Source organism: Stylophora pistillata, chromosome 6 (genome assembly GCF_964205215.1).
Source record: "Stylophora pistillata chromosome 6, jaStyPist1.2, whole genome shotgun sequence".
NCBI lineage: Eukaryota > Metazoa > Cnidaria > Anthozoa > Scleractinia > Pocilloporidae > Stylophora > Stylophora pistillata.
Window position 1 is genome coordinate 18,249,869 of NC_142524.1, and position 13,818 is coordinate 18,263,686.

Genomic DNA, 13,818 nt, shown 5'->3' on the forward strand with positions numbered 1-13,818 from the left:
AAGAACGCTCTGATTGGTGCGACAGCGAAAAATACTACAATCTGATTGGTTTGTGATACACCAAAAAACTGGGCCAATCACATTGCGTTGAGATACACCAAAAAAAAGATGGGCCAATCAGATTGCTTAGAGATACACCAAATTGCGCTGATCAGATTACACTACACCACAATACACCAATCTATACGCTAACATATAGTTATTTTTTTTAAAAAAATAACTCAAAAATACATGCCAATTGCATAAAAAGCGTTCTAATTAGTATGCAAATTATATTCAGTTGAATTTTTCGTGCTAATTAAAACGCGCTTCTAATTAAAATGCAAATTGATGCTACACAAAGCGGTGTTAAGTAAGGGTTTGGCGAACCTCATTTTGGCGCTAATTTTAAAGCTTTGAATTTGAAGACTATCTAGAAAAGCTACGATATGCCTTTATACCGTCGAGGAAGAGGCGACATAGAGATAGCTAGAGAGATTCTTAGAAAATACTCAAGCAGTTCTCGGTCAAATTGCTAGCTTCAGTCAAACATAGGCATGCTACGCATGCAGGAGTTATTTTTTTGGATATGTAGGTTGAAATGGGACACTATATAACTGATGCTGGTGTCTGAATAATTGTTGGTAAAAATAAACTGCATTGGTACAACGCTCCCTGCAGTCCTCTCCACAGCCCTAATTTGAACTTGTCACGCAACGCTCTCTCTCTCTCCAACATTGCATGACGAGACTGAACAACAACCTGCTCGTAGGTTAAATTGTGCCTATTGCCGTTCCTTCGTTAGAGACGAAGTCCTAGTTATTGCCAGAATCAGAAATTCTGTTTTCTTTTTCCTGTGCAAGATAATGCACAATAGTGTGCAGTTTTTAATTGGCGTAAAGTAATGTGGTGGCATATCCAGGGAACGAGGCTGAGTTTTGGCATTGAGTGTTAGTCAGATTTAAAGTACTGGCCGCGCATCAACGATAAGCTTGTTACAGTTTATACTCATCTTTCGAGTGAACTTAAATATATTTAATTAAAGTACAAACCTAATACTGTGAATCACTACTATTGTTAACGTACCGATGAAAACAACAACCCTTGGGAACAGTTAAATGTTTGGCCGATTGTTTAATTCGATTGATTAATACAACCATCTTATGTAAACATTGGCGTTTGAACCCATCCGTAAATAAATATTGTGAACAAAACAATTGTACTTTTCTGACCAAAAAACAAAAACCTGTGGAAGTCACTGCCACATACCTTTAATTTCAATCAGTCAAAAAACTTGAGGTCTATAAAATGCCTTCTGTGATATATCGTTCCGAGGCAAAAAAAAACTTGAAAGGTTTGTTATTAGATGTAAGCAAGAGAAATCCTTGTAAATAAAGTCCTCCCGTTCAAATGCAAATTTTTATTGAGTGATCCCGCCTTTCCTCGGGCGATTTTAGTAATTCCAAATTGTCATGGATGGCATCAACTTGTTCCGAAGTCTTCGTCTCCATAACTCTCCATGTTAACAAACCATGAAAAGCACTCGACAACGATTTTGCTAAAACAGCAAAGCCCTCAATTCGAACCAATTCAATTCAATCCGCTGATCCACAAATCCGGCCCAAATATAGGCTCCGTGTAGCTTCTTGTTCAGTAACAGATGGTTGTCTCAAAATACTCTTCCATATAATTTTGCAGTGGAAAGCTCTATTTTATCTCTTACAGCCTCTGAACAAAGATATTTAACGGTCTCCGTTCTTCGAACAAGTGAAACTAGATTGACCCAAGAGAAAGTATCATTCTTCAAAGGATAATAAGGTGGGCTACTTGATTGGTTGTTGCCTATCTGGACTTTTGCGCTTTGCGTGCGAAATACGTGATAAAATGCAGGTTGTTTACAGGAAATTGACACGCAATAGGGTAAAGTCCAGGTTAGCTATAAGCGAATTTTATTGGTAGAAAACGTCTAAGCGCGTGAGAGTTGCGTGGAAAATTAACCGACCTTACCATTCTGTCTCTTGTGAAATATTTTTCATTGAAGTAGATTTATGTCATAAAATTTACGTTGTTTACTGGAAAATGGCATTTCATCTAAGAAAATCTAATCCATACTGGCGAGTAAAAAGTAACACGGAATTGAAACGGGAAAGTATCGTTTTAAACAAAATTTAATTCATGGAGGACTTTAAGAAGCAAAGAAACGGATATGTAACATGGCAGTCGACGCAGAAAGTAAATGTAACTTGGTGGTCGTTTCAACCGCTGCTAAAAGAACAACCATAGGGCAAAAAAGAGATTATCAATCAAATATGAATTACGCAAATATCTTGCGCAAGATTTACCAGAGTCAGTAAAACTAGCCTTTCCGAAACAACATGCTATAGCGCTAAATTCGTGTTAGGCCTCCAGCTGACGGTGTGTGCGTCTTAAGTGAAGGAGCGGTACACAAAACATGCACGTTTTAACTCGCTAATCGGTAGAAAAAGTTCCCTGACGACCTTTCAAATCCAGACAGATCATAGCGATAAAATCATCACGAAGGACATGAGCCATTACACTGAATAGATGATCTTACAACTCTTGTAGATGTCATCTTACCTCGTTCCTTGAGCGAAATTCAAAATTGGAATCGCTGATTAACTCACATAGAGCAATGAAATATCCTCAAGTTGCTCTCATCAACATATGAAGTAATATTTGATTCAAAATTTTTCTCATGTTCCACTCAGTCTCCTTCAGAAGGAAGAATAAGCATAGTCGTTTTTGAGTTATTTTTGAGTTATTTTTTAAAAAAAAATAACTATATGTTAGCGTATAGATTGGTGTATAGTGGTGTAGTGTAATCTGATCAGCACAATTTGGTGTATCTCTAAGCAATCTGATTGGCGCATCTTTTTTTTGGTGTATCTCAACGCAGTGTGATTGGCCCAATTTTTTGGTGTATCACAAACCAATCAGATTGTAGTATTTTTCGATGTCGCACCAATCAGAGCGTTCTTGTTAATTTGTGGTTTGACAGGTCTTCAAATTTCAGCGAATCAGCGCTTGAGTCGGAGAGAGCGGTTCGCGAATTAAGGAAATGTATCAGTCGTGTTGGGAAAGTGGTGGAGTCGTGATCGTTGTACGACTATGCTTATTCTTCCTTCTGAAGGAGACTGAGTGGAACATGAGAAAAATTTTGAATCAAATATTACTTCAGATGTTGATAGGAACAACTTCAGGTTATTTCATTGCTATATATGAGTTAATCAGCGATTCCAATTTTGAATTTCGCTCAAGGAACGAGGTAAGATGACATCTACAAGAGTTGTAAGACCATCTATTCAGTGTAATGGCTCATGTCCTTCGTGAGGATTTTATCGCTATGATCTGTCTGGATTTGAAAGGTCGTCAGGGAACTTTTTCTACCGATTAGCGAGTTAAAACATGCATGTTTTGTGTACCGCTCCTTCACTTCCGACGCATACATCGTCAGCTGGAGGCCTAACACGAATTTAGCGCTATAGCGTGTTGTTTCGGAAAGGCTAGTTTTACTGACTCTGGTAAATCTTGCGCAAGATATTTTCGTAAATCATATTTGATTGATAATCTTGTTTTTTTTGCCATATGGTTGCTCTTTTAGCAACGGTTGAAACGACCACCAAGTTACATTTACTTTCTGCGTCGACTGCCATGTTACATATCCGTTTCTTTGCTTCTTAAAGTCCTCCATGAATTAAATATTGTTTAAACGATACTTTCCCGTTACAATTGCGTGTTACTTTTTACTCGCCAGTATGGATTAGATTTTTTTTAGACGAAATGCCATTTTTCAGTAAACAACACAAATTTTATGACATAAATCTACCTCAATGAAAAATATTTCACAAGGGACAGAATGATACGGTCGGTTAATTTTCCACGCAACTCTCACGTGCTTAGACGTTTTCTACCAATAAAATTCGCTTATAGCTAACCTGGACTTTACCCCATTGCGTGTCAATTTCCTGTAAACAACCTGCATTTTATCACGTATTTCGCACTCAAAGGGCAAAGTCCAGATAGGCAAAAACCAATCAAGTAGCCCACCTTATTATCCTTTGAAGAATGATACTTTCTCTTGGTTCAATCGACTTTCACTTGTTCGAAGAACGGAGACCGGAAAATATCTTTGTCCAGAGGCTGTAAGAGATAAAATAGAGCTTTCCACTGCAAAATTATATGGAAGAGTATTTTGAGGCAACCATCTGTTACTGAACAAGAAGCTACACGGAGCCTATATTTGGGCCGGATTTGTGGATCAGCGGATTGAATTGAATTGGTTCGAATTGAAGGCTCTGCTGTTTTAGCAAAATCGCTGTCGAGTGCGTTTCATGGTTTGTTAACATGGAAAGTTATGGAGGCTAAGACTTCGGAACAAGTTGATGCCATCCATGAAAATTTGAAATAACTAAAATCGCCAGAGGAAAGGCGGTATCACTCAATAAAAAGTTGTATTTGAACGCTATGACTTTATTTACAAGGATTTCTCTAGCTTACATCTAATAACAAACCTTTGAATTTTTTTTTGCCTCGGAACGATATATCACAGAAGGCATTTTATAGACCTCAAGTTTTTTGACTGATTGAAATTAAAGGTATGTGGCAGTAACTTCCACAAGTTTTTTTTTTTTGGTGAGAAAAATACAATTGTTTTGTTCGCAATATTTATTTACGGATGGTTTCAATCGCCAACGTTTACTTAAGATGGTTGTATTACTGTTCCCAAGGGTTGTTGTTTTCATCAGTACGTTAACAATAGTAGTGATTCACAGTATTAGGCTTGTACTATAAATAAATATATTTAAGTTCACTCGAAAGATGAGTATAAACTGTAACAAGCTTATCGTTGATGCGCGGCCAGTACTTTAAATCTGACTGACACTCAATGCCAAAACTCAACCTCGTTTCCTGGATATGCCACCACATTACTTAACGCCAATTAAAAACTGCGCGCTATTGTGCATTTTCTTGTACAGGAAAAACCAAACAGAACTTCTGATTGTGGCCCTTAATGGTCAGAATAATAACTAGGACTTTGTCTCTGACGAAGGAACGGCAATAAGCACAATTTTAACCTACTAGCAGGTTGTTGTGTAGTCTCGTCATGAGAGATAGCGTTGCGTGACAAGTTCAAATTAGGGCTGTGGAGGGGATCGCAGGAAGTGTTGTACCAATGCAGTTTATTTTTGCCAACAATTATTCAGACTCCAGCATCAGTTATATAGTGTCCCATTTCAACCTACGCATCCAAAAAAATAACTCCTGCATGCGTAGCATGCCTATGTTTTTATTGAGTTATTTTTTTAAAAAAAATAACTATATGTTAGCGTATAGATTGGTGTATTGTGGTGTAGTGTAATCTGATCAGCGCAATTTGGTGTATCTCTAAGCAATCTGATTGGCGCATCTTTTTTTGGGTGTATCTCAACGCAATGTGACTGGCCCAGTTTTTTGGTGTATCACAAACCAATCAGATTGTAGTAGTTTTCGATGTCGCACCAATCAGAGCGTTCTTGCTAATTTGTGGTTTGACAGGTCTTCAAATTTCAGCGAATCAACGCTTGAGTCGGAGAGAGCGGTTCGCGAATTAAGGAGATGTATCAGTCGTGTTGGAAAGTGGTGGAGTTGTGATCGTTGAACGACTATGCTTATTCTTCCTTCTGAAGGAGACTGAGTGGAACATGAGAAACATTTTGAATCAAATATTACTTCAGATGTTGATAAGAGCAACTTCAGGATATTTCATTGCTATATATGAGTTAATCAGCGATTCCAGATTACACTACACCACAATACACCAATCTATACGCTAACATATAGTTATTTTTTTTAAAAAAATAACTCAATAAAAAAATAACTCAAAAATAACTCAAAAAGGTCTAATTATAGCAACATTACAAAATATCCCAATTTTAGAAACGATTACATAATTTACTAATATAAACAAGCCATGACCTTTCGCGAACCTTCTAGAAGGTCATGAATGTCACGCAACATTATTTTTCGTAACAGACTCGAAACTGACGGTTTTACTGAGATTTCAGAAAGCAGCCTCACAGCTGTCGTTCAGTCAGTGAAATCGCTTACTCGGCTCCCAATATTGGCCAGAGTCGCATGGTAGGTGCATTGAGGAGCAGCGGTCTGCATGCGCAGCGCTGGAGGGTCCGCGAAATAATGAGGAAAATAGACTGAATTATTTGCAGCGCTGTTGGTGGGTACACTCTGATGAAGAACGCCAAAACATTGTAAAGATCTCGGTCATTCGATCAACAGCGTTTTCTAAGTCGTTCAGTTTTGTTATTCTGGGTCTCCCATTGTTGAGTTATTTTTTAAAAAAAAATAACTATATGTTAGCGTATAGATTGGTGTATTTTGGTGTAGTGTAATCTGATCAGCGCAATTTGGTGTATCTCTAAGCAATCTGATTGGCGCATCTTTTTTTTGGTGTATCTCAACGCAATGTGATTGGCCCAATTTTTTGGTGTATCACAAACCAATCAGATTGTAGTAGTTTTCGATGTCGCACCAATCAGAGCGTTCTTGCTAATTTGTGGTTTGACAGGTCTTCAAATTTCAGCGAATCAACGCTTGAGTCGGAGAGAGCGGTTCGCGAATTAAGGAGATGTATCAGTCGTGTTGGGAAAGTGGCACGCTTGCACAGGAAAAACCAAACATAACTTCTGATTCTGGCCCTTAATGGTCAGAATGATAACTAGGACTTTGTCTCTGACGAAGGAACGGCAATAAGCACAATTTCAACCTACGAGCAGGTTGTTGTTTAGTATCGTCATGCAATGTTGGAGAAAGAGATAGCGTTGCGTGATAAGTTCAAATTAGGGCTGTGGAGGGGACTGCAGGAAGCGTTGTACCAATGCAGTTTATTTTTGCCAACAATTCAAACACCAGCATCAGTTATATAGTGTCCCATTTCAACCTACGTATCCAAAAAAATAACTCCTGCATGCGTAGCATGCCTATGTTTTAAAAAAATAATAACTATATGTTAGCGTATAGATTGGTGTATTGTGGTGTAGTGTAACCTGATCAGCGCAATTTGGTGTATCTCTAAGCAATCTGATTGGCGCATCTTTTTTTTGGTGTATCTCAACGCAATGTGATTGGCCCAATTTTTTGGTGTATCACAAACCAATCAGATTGTAGTATTTTTCGCTGTCGCACCAATCAGAGCGTTCTTGCTAATTTGGGGTTTGACAGGTCTTCAAATTTCAGCGAATCAACGCTTGAGTCGATGAGAGCGGTTCGCGAATTAAGGAAATGTATCAGTCGTGTTGGGAAAGTGGTGGAGTTGTGATCGATGTACGACTATGCTTATTCTTCCTTCTGAAGGAGACTGAGTGGAACATGAGAAAAATTTTGAATCAAATATTACTTCAGATGTTGATAGGAGCAGTTAATCAGCGATTCCAATTTTGAATTTCGCTTAAGGAACGAGGTAAGATGACATCTACAAGAGTCGTAAGATCATCTGTTCAGTGCAATGGCTCATGTCCTTCGTGAGGATTTTATCGCTATGATCTGTCTGGATTTGAAAGGTCGTCAGAGAACTTTTTCTACCGATTAGCGAGTTAAAACGTGCATGTTTTGTGTACCGCTCCTTCACTTGCGACGCATACACCGTCAGCTGGAGGCCTAACACGAATTTAGCGCTATAGCGTGTTGTTTCGGAAAGGCTAGTTTTACTGACTCTGGTAAATCTTGCGCAAGATATTTTCGTAAATCATATTTGATTGATAATCTTTTTTTTTTGCCATATGGTTGTTCTTTTAACAGCGGTTGAAACGACCACCAAGTTACATTTACTTTCTGCGTCGACTGCCATGTTACATATCCGTTTCTTTGCTTCTAAAAGTCCTCCATGAATTAAATATTGTTTAAACGATACTTTCCCGTTACAATTACGTGTTACTTTTTACTCGCCAGTATGGATTACATTTTTTTAGATGAAATGCCATTTTCCAGTAAACAACGCACATAAATCTACCTCAATGAAAAATATTTCACAAGGGACAGAATGGTACCGTCGGTTAATTTTCCACGCAACTTTCACGTGCTTAGACATTTTCTACCAATAAAATCCGCTTATAGCTAACCTGGACTTTACCCCATTGCGTGTCAATTTCCTGTAAACAACCTGCATTTTATCACGTATTTCGTACGCAAAGGGCAAAGTCCAGATAGGCAACAACCAATCAAGTAGCCCACCTTATTATCCTTCGAAGAATGATACTTTCTCTTAGTTCAATCTACTTTCACTTGTTCGAAAATATCTTTGTCCAGAGGCTGTAAGAGATAAAATAGACCTTTCTACTGCAAAATTATATGGAAGAGTATTTTGAGGCAACCATCTGTTACTGAACAAGAAGCTACACGGAGCCTATATTTGGGCCGGATTTGTGGATCAGCGGATTGAATTAAATTGGTTCGAATTGAGGGCTTTGCTGTTTTAGCAAAATCGTTGTCGAGTGCTTTTCATGGTTTGTTAACATGGAGAGTTATGGAGACTAAGACTTCGGAACAAGTTGATGCCATCCAGGACAATTTGGAATTACTAAAATCGCCGGAGGAAAGGCGGGATCACTCAATAAAAAGTTGTATTTGAACACGATGACTTTATTTACAAGGATTTCTCTTGCTTACATCTAATAACAAACCTTTCAAGTTTTTTGCCTCGGAACGATATATCACAGAAGGCATTTTATAAACCTCAAGTTTTTTGACTGATTGAAATTAAAGGTATGTGGCAGTAACTTCCACAAGTTTTTTTTTTTTGGTCAGAAAAGTACAATTGTTTGGTTCGCAATATTTATTTACGGATGGTTTCAATCGCCAACGTTTACATAAAATGGTTGTATTACTGTTCCCAAGGGTTGTTGTTTTCATCAGTACGTTACCAATAGTAGTGATTCACAGTATTAGGTTTGTACTTTAAATAAATATATTTAAGTTCACTCGAAAGATGAGTATAAACTGTAACAAGCTTATCGTTGATGCGCGGCCAGTACTTGAAATCTGACTGACACTCGATGCCAAAACTCAACCTCGTTCCCTGGATATGCCACCACATTACTTTACGCCGATTAAAAACTGCACGCTATTGTGCGTTTTCTTGCACAGGAAAAACCAAACAGAACTTCTCATTCTGGCCCTTAATGGTCAGAATAATAACTAGGACTTTGTCTCTGACGAAGGAACGGCAATAAGCACAATTTTAACCTACGAGCAGGTTGTTGGTTAGTCTCGTCATGCAATGTTGGAGAGAGAGAGAGCGTTACGTGACAAGTTCAAATTAGGACTGTGGAGGGGACTGCAGGAAGCGTTGTACCATTTCAGTTTATTTTTCCAAAAATTATTTAGACACCAGCATCAGTTATATAGTGTCCCATTTCAACCTACGTATCCGAAAAAATAACTCCTGCATGCGTAGCATGCCTATGTTTTGCAATTGCCATGTATTTTCGGATTGAGAATAGGATAATTTTTGGGCGACCCTAAAAGCCGGAACGGCGGAATGGCGGAATGGCAGAATGGCGGAATGGCGGAAAATGACCCCAAAGCCTAAAACACGGAACGGCGGAAAATGACCCCAAATCCTAAAACACGGAACGGCGGAAAATGACCCCAAATCCTAAAACACGGAACGGATAGCAGGGCATGTTGCACAAATTTTGTACAAAGACACCAAGCGCTTGGCTCATTTATCCCCACGACGATAACACGCGTGACTAAAATTAAGTGTTATTAATTTTTTTCTTTTACTGAGTGGTATAAATAATAATGAACCATTATGCATGAAAGATAGCTGCGTTTTCGCGTTGTTAACCTGTTTAGTTACCTTTTGTTATGCAAAATTTGCCATGAGTTTTAGTCGCGGCATAAAAAGTCGCACAGCATGTGAAAACCAACTCGACATACCACATTACAATAAACAATTGTAACTTTGATACGTTTCCTGGTCACGTCTGTATTGATTTATTGAAACAATAATATCTCATATGCTTGTAAATGTGAGAACATCACAGGAACGTTTTCAGGCTTCTCAAAATATGACAACGTTCAGCCCCAGCTCCAAACTTAGACTAGCGTGAGAGCAAGCCCTCGTTACGAGCCCTTCAATACGAGCGTTTTTTCATCCACGAATAAGTTCTGGGACTTGAGTAACACTAGTTGAAGCGAGGTTTGCAGGGTGTCACGCGCGTGGGAATTTCTCATGGCGTGAAAAGACAAAAGAAAGTTAGCCGAAGGAAGCCGTCAAGAAGAATTTGAAGAATTTCTTCGCGACCAGGTGTCCAAAACACCACCATCCTATTGTGAAATTTACGGCTTACATATCAGCGAAGAAATAAACTTTCTAAACAAAAAAGAGGCTATTTCACCAATTCGTTCAGCGGATTTCTTCTGTTCCTCAACAAATTGCAAATCATCAATTCTATGGCGTTTAAATTGCCCTTTCTGAAAGGGAAGTGTAATTCAGACGGATCTTTGGATTGTCATGGTTTACCATTATTCGAGTGGAAGCATTTGCGAGACAAAGAAGAGGCTATCGGTCGAGGATCCTATGGTTTGGTTTTTGTGGCGAGAAACAATTCTGAGAAGGTCGTTATCAAAAAACTGTTAGGTGAGGACGAGAAGGAAAAGCGTCTTTTCCTCAAAGAGGCAGAAATTCCCACGCGCGTGACACACTGCAAACCTCGCTTCAACTAGTGTTACTCAAGTCCCAAAACTTAGTCGTGGATGAAAAGACGCTCGTATTGAAGGGCTCGTAACGAGGGCTTGCTCTCACGCTAGTCTAAGTTTGGAGCTAGGGCTGAACGTTGTCATATTTTGAGAAGCCTGAAAACGTTCCTGTGATGTTCTCACATTTACAAGCATATGAGATATTATTGTTTCAATAAATCAATGCAGACGTGACCAGGAAACGTATCAAAGTTACAATTGTTTATTGTAATGTGGTATGTCGAGTTGGTTTTCACATGCTGTGCGACTTTTTATGCCGCGACTAAAACTCATGGCAAATTTTGCATAACAAAAGGTAACTAAACAGGTTAACAACGCGAAAACGCAGCTATCTTTCATGCATAATGGTTCATTATTATTTATACCACTCAGTAAAAGAAAAAAATTAATAACACTTAATTTTAGTCACGCGTGTTTTAGGATTTGGGGTCATTTTCCGCCGTTCCGTGTTTTAGGATTTGGGGTCATTTTCCGCCGTTCCGTGTTTTAGGATTTGGGGTCATTTTCCGCCATTCCGCCATTCCGCCGTTCCGGCTTTTAGGGTCGCCCTAATTTTTCATTCTTATGAGCAGAGTTTTTTCTAACCTGGCATGAAAAGCACATTAATAGAATAGTTTTTTTTTTTAAATAGAATGTAATAAGAACATTAGAACATCTAAAACACATTTCAATTAGAATAATTTTTTTCTGTACTTATCACGCATTTTCGTTGCAATCAGAATGCAACTGAAGGGTTAAGAAAATAACTGCGAAAAAGAACATAAATATTTCACTAACTTAGCATCTAATATGTAAACTGAGGACAAAAATCTTCAGTTTAGAACATATTTATATAATTGGAAAGCAAAATTGCTAAGCAGCATTTTTGTCCCCTTTGGCGCCTCATACAAACGGACGCTGAGTTTGAATGTTCAAAGTTTGAATGTCGAAAGTGAATGTCGAAAGTGAATGTCGAATGTAAATGTTGAAAGTGAATGTCGGAAGTGAATTTCGAAACTTTGAACGTCGAGAGTGAATGTTCAAAGTTTGAATGTCGAAAGTGAATGTCGAAACTTTGAACGTCGAGAGTGAATGTCAGAATTGATATTTTAACCGGCGAATTGTCGAATTGAATGTTGGAATTGACGAATCGAATGTCTGAAATGACGAAGTGAATGTTCGATTGACAAATTGAATCTTTGAACTGCCGAATGGGACGTTTGAATCTTTGAATTGCCGAATTGAGTGTTTCAAGTGACGAATGGAATCTTTGATGTGACGAATTGGACGTTTGAATTGCCGAGTTGAAAGTTTGAAGTGACGAATTGAATGTTTGAAGTGACGAATTAAATGTTTGAAGTGACGAATTAAATGTCTGAAGCGACGAATTAAATGTTTGAAGTGACGAATTAAGTGTTTGAAGTGACGAATTGAATGTTTGAAGTGACGAATTGAATGTTTGAAGTGACGAATTGAATGTTTGAAGTGACGAATTAAATGTTTGAAGTGACGAATTGAATGTTTGAAGTGACGAATTGAATGTTTGAACAACAAGTTTGAATTTTGGCGGGGATGGATACCCATAAAAATCTAATCTCATCTTCGCTTGAAAAAAAAGAAATGCTAAGCGTGGAAACTTTTGCTTATTAGATGTGGGTAGATGACCCTGTACTACTAAGCTGACATTTGCAATAAAGCAAACCCGCCCTTTCCATCCAATATTTCTTGGTCTTTGGTTTTGTTTTTCCCTTTGAAAGCAGCATCGGATCGCTTCCCAATGATCAAAGGTATTTATCTTGGTCTTCAACAATCGACAGAAGAGGTGAAATGACAATGACCAAGGGACTAGAACAGAATCCGTGGCCTTCCTAGCTCAAGAATTTCAACACTCTAGACAGCAGTTGAAAGATTAAACTCTTTCCAAACCACTTCGGTAACTGCCCGAAAACATCTCTCCTTCTCACGATGTTCTCGTTAATAAGTTTTTGTTCAGATCTTAATTAGCTAACCGAAAACACAGCTAAGCTTTCTCCTAGCGCTTGCTGGAGGTCGTCCACGAACTTAACGTTCTCTGCAACCTTGTGAACGACTTTACTACAAAGCGAAGATTAGATTTTGGCGCGCACAGAAAGCAGAAAGCTACGTTGGCGAAAGCGCCAGTTGTTCGACATACCTGCGTGGCCCGTGCGACGAAACAACTTCACGGGATTGAAAAAGTTTCAGTCACAGCAAATTATGCAAAAAATCTAGAAGGATTTAAGCTTAAATCTCGTTTAACGTTTAAAGCGACCTATCAATGACTGCAACCATCGTGTTGTATACAAACCTCCCAAACTTTAAAACACGTTCTCTAGTGATACCTGCGAAGTATTCAGTATAATTTCCGGTAAGATTTTCGCGGACAATCTGATCGATTTCTCTTACATTTCTCGTACATATATCATGTGTGCGGAGACTGAAACTTTTCACCTTAAGCAAATCTCCGTCGCACGGTCAAAACAGACGTAGCGAGCAACTGAGCTACTAGTATATGTCTGTGTTAAAACACACGAAAGGACTCTAAAGCACACTTCACTCTGATTGGGCAGAAAAACACAAAGATTTTCTGGCACCAATCAGATGGCAGAATGACTGCAACCGTTTGGAACTAGTCTAGTAAGACAATGTCCCAAGGGGCTCTTCATGCCCCAACTTGAAATCGACTCAGCTCCTGGGTCTCCGAGGATGGATTGTCAATAGATGCAGTGGGGAATCTTTAAAAATTTCGAAAGAATATATCATGTGTGCAAGAGGTAACACGGAATTGAAAAATAATTACCGTACCTCACAGTTTTGTTTACTTACAGCATCATAGTCATGACAACACTCGCTCTATATTAAGTCTACATCTGAAGCATGCTGCTTGATCAACTAAGAAAATAGGGAAAAAAGATTTCATGTGAAATAGGATTAATAGGAATCTGCACAAAAAATAGCAAACATTAGAACTAGACACCCTTGGGGTCCTGCTAAATCTCAGACTGCTCCAAATTGCATTTGCCAACTGAACAACAACAACAACAACAAAAAAAACAGACGAAGTAA